A 6,279-nucleotide genomic window follows, 5' to 3' on the forward strand; every position below is an offset into this window, starting at 1 on the left:
CCTCTTTCCACATCTGACACCCAACACATCATTGTTGCCTCCATCTTCACACTATATCCCAAATATGACTAGTTTTACCATATCTACCACTTTTACCTGGTCCAATTAATCAAAATCTCTCATTGGATTATTTCAATAGCCTTCTAATTGGTTTTCATGTTTTATCCTTCAACTATTTGAATCTTAATTTCCATATAGCTTCCAAGGAATCTTTTCAAAATCTTTTATTTTTGGTTTCACTGCTCACTCTGATTAAATATCAAGGTCTTTAAAATAGGCCCCAGTTTCCTCTCTATCCATATGACCTCACACTCCCCTTGCTTACTCAGCAGCAGTTACAGTGGCTTCCTTGTTATTTCATAATCATACCAGGTACTTACTTATCTTTGAAGTTTTTGCTGCTTGGAACCCTCTTTTATTAGTTATCACATTACTCAATTACTCACTTCCATCTGCACAAATATCATCACTTCATCAAAGCTTTTATTGACAATCTTATTCTCTCAGCCTGTTTTATTTTTTTTATTACTTGTTAACAACATCTGACATAATTATGTAATATATTTTGTTTAGTCTCTTAATATCCACTAGAATGTAAGGTTTAGTCCTAGCTTGTTTTGCTCAGTGGATAGAGCATTAGCCCATGGACTGAAGGGTTGTGGGTTTGATTCTGGTCAAGGGCATGTATCTCAGTTGCATGCTTTATCCTTGGCCCGGTTTTGGGTGTGTGCAAGAGGGAACCAATCAATGTGTCTCTCTTACATGGATGGTTCTCTCTCTCTGTCTCTCCCCCTTCCTTCCACTCTCTCTAAAAATCAATGGAAAAATACCCTTCAGTGAGGATTAACAACAACAAAATAATATAAGGTTTATAAGGACAGAGACTTTGTCTATTTCATTTACTGATATACCCCAGCACCTAGAATAGTGCTTGATTTCTGAGTAGGAGCTCAATAAATATTTGTTATAAATAAGACCAGGAGGCTCCTAAAATTTCTTCACGTGATGTTCTTGAGAAACAAACCCTAAGCTCTCTCAGGGTTTTTCCTAAATCAAGGAAGATGCTAAGGCTGAATTTCTCTAAGGGCCATTAGTTTTACCTTTCATTGTGCAATTGCTGTGTAATAAGCACATATGTCTAGATTATGGAGGCACTGAGAAAACACAGTTACTTAAAATATTTTGAAATCAAGGACTCTATAAACAAGTACACTTAAATGCAACAGGTCCTATGATGGAAATTTTAAAGGAACACAAAGGAACACAAGGAAGAAGTTGTTGATTCTATCTAGAGAAGGAGTTTTAAGGAAACTTCATGTGGGGTCTTGAAAGATGAGCAGTTTCTCAGATAAATGGGAGAGGCAGTATTGGGTGTGAAAGAGGGCATTCTAAGCTGCAAGAGTGACATGGACAAAGGAATGCCTGTGTAAAAGAGTTTAGCACATTCCAGGCATGAATGCCTCTTATTCAGTTAGTGTAAAATGCAGGGTTTTATGAAAGAGGAGGCTAAAGTGATGAGGTAGGTAGAGGACAATTTGTGGCGGACTTTTCATGACATATTTATTTAGAGATTATTGTGTAGTGAATAAAGATTCTACAAAGGTTTTAAACATAGCTGTTTCCTTATTTAAGATTCTTAATGACAAAAGTTGTGGCTAAAAAATAGATCATCCAATTTCCTGTGTTCTACCTACATAACACAGAGAGTTTCCAGAAACACAAAAATACTGCTCTCAAATACTAGTAGTTCTCTAAGGAAGGAATTAGATGAGCTGAATCCATCAAGTGTAAGCAGGCTATGGTTTTAAGTAACAATATGTTTTTTGTTAAAACAAAATGTATATTCCTTTTTATGGAGTTAATGTGAAAAAAAACTGCTAAGTACTTATATAAAAAAAGAAATGATTAACTGTCAAACTTATCTATTTTAGAAGGAAATTAAATGTCAAGAATAGTGGAGTTGTTAATTAAATAATGACGGGGTGCTATATATTCATTAAAAAGGGTGGTTATGAAGATGATGTAATAGCTTTTTATATAAATAGAGGCCCAGTGCACGAAATTCATGCATGGAGGGGTGTCCTCTCAGTCCAGCCTGCACCTTCCCCAATCCGAGACCCCTCAGGTGATGTCTAACTACCGATTTAGGCCCGATCCTCATCGGGCCTAAACTGGCAGCCAGACATTCCTCTCACAATCTGGGACTGCTGGCTCCTAACTGCTCACCTGCCTGCCTGCCTGATCTCCCCTAACTGCCTCTGCCTGCCAGCCTGGTCACCCCCAACTGCCCCCCCTGCTGGCCTGGTCACCCTTTACTGCCCCCTCCCCTGCCAGCCTGGTTGCCCCCAACAACCCCCCTCTGCCGGCCTGGTTGCTCCCAATAGGCCCCCCTGCTGGCCTGGTTGTCCCTCACTGCCCCCTCTGCTGTCCTGGTTGCCCTTAACTGCACCCCCCCTGCTGAGCTGGTCACCTCCAACTGCCTGCCCCTGCTGGCCTGGTCGCCCCTCACTGCCCCCCTCTGCCAGCCTGATTGCCCCTCACTGCCACCCCTGCTGGCCTGGTTGCCGCCAACTGGCCCCCTGCCAGCCTGGTCACCCCTCACTGCCCCTCTCTGCTAGCCTGGTCACCCTTCACTGCCCCCCTGCTAGCCTGCTTGCCCCACACAGCCTACTGTTCGGTCATTTGGTCGCCCCTCACTGCCCCCCCTGCCGGCCTGGCCACCCCACACAGCCTGCTTCTCAGTCATTTGGTCGTCCCTCACTAACACTCCTGCCAGCCTGGTCACCCCATGCAGCCTGGTGTTCAGTCATTTGGTCGTCCCTTACTAAGCCCCCTGATGGCCTGGTTGCCCCACGCAGCCTGCTTGTTCAGTCGTTTGGTTATCCCTCACTAATCCCCCTGCGGGCCTTGTCACCCCACTCAGCCTGTTCAGTCGTCTGTTCGGTTGCAATGACCTCTGGCTCTTTATATATATATAGATGGCTTTTTATATATCGCTAATTTAAAATATAGAATTCAGAATTGTATTTATAATATAACTTCAACTAAATAGGAAAGCTAAGCCATTGTGATTGCCAGGCTCCAAAATAGCCTCCAATTATATTGTCTCCTGTTATTTATGCTCTAGATTATCCCCCTCCAAAATTGGGTAGGGCTTACTTGTGTAACCAATATAATATTGCAGAAATAAGTTCTGAGACTAGGCTATAAAATACTAGAGGCCTGGTGCACAAATTTGTGCACAGGTGGGGTCCAGCCGGCCCACCCCAAATGAACCTGGCTGATCAGACCTGGCCAGCCGGAGGGAGGGGCTGCAGGAAGCTGGCCAGCCAGTCCCACCCCCGATCAGGTGTGGCGGTGCAATTGGAGGCGAGGCTGGTCGGCCAACCATCTGCAGCCCCTCTCCCTGGTTGGCCCCACACCCTGGTCAAACTCCCAGTTGAAGGGATAATTTGCATATTAACCTTTTATTATATAGGATATTATAGATTCTGTTTTTCTTTCTCCTTTGTTACTCATTCTGAGAGAAGCCAGCCATTTCATCCATGAGTATATGCTAGCAGTCATATGGAGACATTCACATTATGAGGAAAAATTGAGACACCCTTCCCCCATCCCGTTAACATTCAGCAAAAACTTGCCAACCACATTCCTAAACATTGGAATCAGATTATTCAGTTCTAGCCAAACCTTCAGATGACTGCAATTTAAGGCTAAAATTTGTACTGTGCTTGGAGAAAAACTTGCCTCTAACAACTCAGATCCAAGTGGTAGTGATGGTGGTGGTTAGGCTGTGAATTGACAACAATCAGATTAACAAAAGTTTATTTCACGTGCAAGTTTACAAGGAGTGGCTCCACAAAATACCAGGAGTAAGAGTTTATATATCAGTTTAACAAAAGGGAGGGGTGCCGGGAGCCGGTCCATCCTTGCTGTTTCAAGGGACCTGGCATATATGGCATACTGTTCTTAATATGTTTGCTTACCTTCTTGGCGCTATGTGTTTTAACCGAGGTCACCTCTCTGAGAAAGGTTGTTTCCCCAGGTGGGGATTTTTCCCTGAGGTTAGGGAGGGGATACAACCCCTTAATTAAGTGCCAGGAGGGTAGTTAAGCTACATAATCTTTACTCCCTGGAATGGAGATAAGAAACGCCCTAACCTTTGTAATAGAAATTGACAGGATTAAAATCGGCTGGTATAAATACGGATGTAACAAGACAATAATCATCAGATCCTAACTAGAACCTAGCGAGAGAACATGGCACCAGGACTTGGCTGGAGATCCTATACAGAACCTAGAGACAGAACCTAGAGACAGGACTTGGCTGGAGAACCTGGACAGAACCTAGAGACAGAACCTAGCAAGAAAACATGGCAAGAGAACCTGACTAGAACCTGGCAACAGAACCTGACTGGAGATCCGGGCTAGAACCTGGCTGGAGAACCTATCGAGAGAACATGGACATAGGACCTGGCTGGAGAACCTAGACAGAACATGGCAGGAGAACCTGGATAGAACCTGGCTAGAGAACCTAGCGAGAGAACCTGGCAATAGAACTTAGCTGGAGATCCTGGACAGAGCTTGGCTGGAGATCCTGGCTAGAGTTCCTGGCTAGGCTGCTGATCAACTGAATGCTGCCTCCGTGTCATTCATTCTTCGCCGACTCCGTCCACACCTTTGGGGATCCCTGGACCTGCTGGGGTTGGACCCCAGCAGAGGGGGATGGGGCTTCATTGGGAAAGTATAAAATATTCTATTGAGCTTTTTTAAAAACTTTTTTTTTGCACTTTTCATCCTAGTGCTAATGGGCAGTTTCCTTTTTGGCTAGAAGTTTCCCTGAAGCGGAATTTATGGCAGTTTAATTCTCAGAAAACCATACTTTAATCATCAATCAAAGGGACTTTCAGATAAGGCTTTTTCTGCAGCTGTTTATCCAAAAGAGTTTTCTTTATAGTAGTTGTAGGGGGAGGATAAAACTTTTCTATACTCTCAAGGTTCTTCCCTATGGCCTAATAACCAAATAAACATGAGATAGATTAGTAAGAGAAAATAAACAAATTTAATTACATACATATATATGGAATCCCACATGCATGAGAGAGACAGAGACCTCACATATATGAGAGGTCCAAGACAGAAAGTGGAATCGAGGTCTGTATGACATTCTGAGCTAGAAATGAAGTAAGGAGCCTTGGGGCATCAAAGGTAATTGCAGGGAGGGCACATACGCAGTAATTATTAGTTTGTCCTGTCATATAGGCAGGTAAAAGTTATTTCTGTTGATAACTCTTATCATGGGACAGTCCCCTAATTAAAATTCATTTTTGCTTTTATTTTTTTAAATCTTCATTGTTGAGAATATTACAGATGTCCTCCCCCATTTTTCCTCCTTTGCCCCCACCATCCTGTTCCTGCCTCACTCCAGGACTTTACCACCCTGTTGTCTGTGTTCATGGGCAATGCATATATGCATATAAGTTCTTTCTTAAATCTCTTCCCACCCCCCCTCCTCCCTTCTCTCTAAGGTTCATTAGTCTGTTCCATGTTTCCATGCCTCTGGTTCTATTTTATTAATCAGTTTATTTTGTTCTTTAGATTCCACATATAAGTGCAATCACTTGATATTTGTCTTTCTCTGACTGGCTTATTTTGCTTAGCATAATCATCTCCAGGTTCCTCCATGCTGCCTTAAAGAGTAATAGATCCTTCTTTTTTATAGCTGCAGAGTATTCCATTGTGTATACATACCACAGCTTTTTGTTTTTTTGTCTTTTATCCATTCATCTACTGATGGCCACTTGGGCTATTTCCAGATCTTAGCTATTGTAAATTGTGCTGCTATGAACATGGGGATGCCTATATTCTTTCTGATAGTTAAGTCCAGGCAAAATTTTCTTATGAGCCCACAATGTCTTGGTTGCTTTTAGCACAATATAATCTGCACACCAGTGAGGCACATCTTGGGGTGGCTCTTTCTGAAACCCTGCATAATCTCCATGCCACTCTGATTGGTTATTTGTTACTTCAACCGCAACATCAGAAGACACCTTGGGTCATTACTACCCAGTTAATACACTCTTGAATACCCGACCCACAGAAACTATGTGAAATAAAATGTTCACTGCTGCTGTTTTAAGCTCTTAAAGTATGGTTAATTTGTTATACAGTAATTGATAAGAAATTCCGCAAATTATTTTATTTATAAACATTTCTATAATGTAATATTAATTTTATAATAAAAAGCATAATGAAAGAAAGTTAACTATCTGATTTTGGT

This window comes from Myotis lucifugus, unplaced genomic scaffold (genome assembly GCF_000147115.1).
Source record: "Myotis lucifugus unplaced genomic scaffold, Myoluc2.0 scaffold_13, whole genome shotgun sequence".
Taxonomy (NCBI): Eukaryota; Metazoa; Chordata; class Mammalia; order Chiroptera; family Vespertilionidae; genus Myotis; species Myotis lucifugus.